A 442-nucleotide genomic window follows, 5' to 3' on the forward strand; every position below is an offset into this window, starting at 1 on the left:
AATAGTAATGATAAATGATAATAATTATTAATACTAATATTAAGGTTTTATCTATGCTTAAACATAAATATTGCACAAAAAGATTATTGATTACAGCAAAACAACATGGTCTTGGTTCTGTCCTTCTATCTGTATGCTTTTAAAATGTTGTTAAGAAGATAAGTTACTAATTAGGGTCTGAGGCACATTGATCAGAGCTCCCCAAAACAAGTTAATAAAACAACAAACAAAAAAGTAGTAGGCTAGTCTATGTTTTAATAGGTAAATGACAAGAACTAAAACTAAAACACTTGAAAAATAATGTTTCTAATACTATAACCACTCATTTATTACATGTATATGACAAGTTTTGCAAGTCCTAAAAACTGTTTTCCCCGTACTGTCTGGGACAAGTGTAATAGTAACAGTCTGTGATGTCACTCAGTGTACTTTGAGTGTTTTC

Source organism: Danio aesculapii, chromosome 20 (genome assembly GCF_903798145.1).
Source record: "Danio aesculapii chromosome 20, fDanAes4.1, whole genome shotgun sequence".
Lineage (NCBI taxonomy): Eukaryota > Metazoa > Chordata > Actinopteri > Cypriniformes > Danionidae > Danio > Danio aesculapii.